Genomic DNA, 553 nt, shown 5'->3' on the forward strand with positions numbered 1-553 from the left:
CACACACACACACACACACACACACACACACACACACACACACACACACACACACACACACACACACACACACACACACACACACACACACACACACACACACACACCACTTCCCTACAGTCCTACTCCGCCTCACCAGATCACTCCAGCCAAAAGTTCACATCCTGGGGGCCCGCAAACCTTCTCAGATAGGGAGACGGGTGTGAGAAGCAAACACGAGATATCAAGCAGAACGACTGAGACTCCAATGACAACAAGAAGGAGTGCGTAAAACCTGCCCCCCTCTTGTTTGGTAAACACGGCATTACCGTATTTCAGTGTTTCCCAACAAATGTCGACATGTTCAAACAGACAGATACTTCAAATTTCCTCATTTACAACAAGTGGAACTTAAACAACTACTTTAACTACCAGTTACACAACCAACTCGTTCTTAACTCAGTTTTGACCTTTGAGGGAACTGTCCTTTTACCATTCAACATGCTAGTCTCAAATCTGCAGCCTCTCAAACCACTAACGGTGTGCACCTGTCCCGCGCCACCACCCCCCCACC

General features: G+C 47.9%; 1 protein-coding gene across 11 annotated transcripts in view; it reads right to left on the minus strand.

Annotated features, from left to right (window-relative positions):
* The window catches only part of foxp1b (forkhead box P1b), a 150,899-nt gene that overhangs the window by 98,956 nt on the left and 51,390 nt on the right, over positions 1-553 (minus strand). The gene's annotated exons all lie outside the window — the stretch shown is intronic.

Source organism: Seriola lalandi, unplaced genomic scaffold (genome assembly GCF_002814215.2).
Source record: "Seriola lalandi dorsalis isolate HSWRI2012SDOR001 ecotype SW California unplaced genomic scaffold, Sedor1 jcf7180002054748, whole genome shotgun sequence".
NCBI classification, from domain to species: Eukaryota; Metazoa; Chordata; class Actinopteri; order Carangiformes; family Carangidae; genus Seriola; species Seriola lalandi.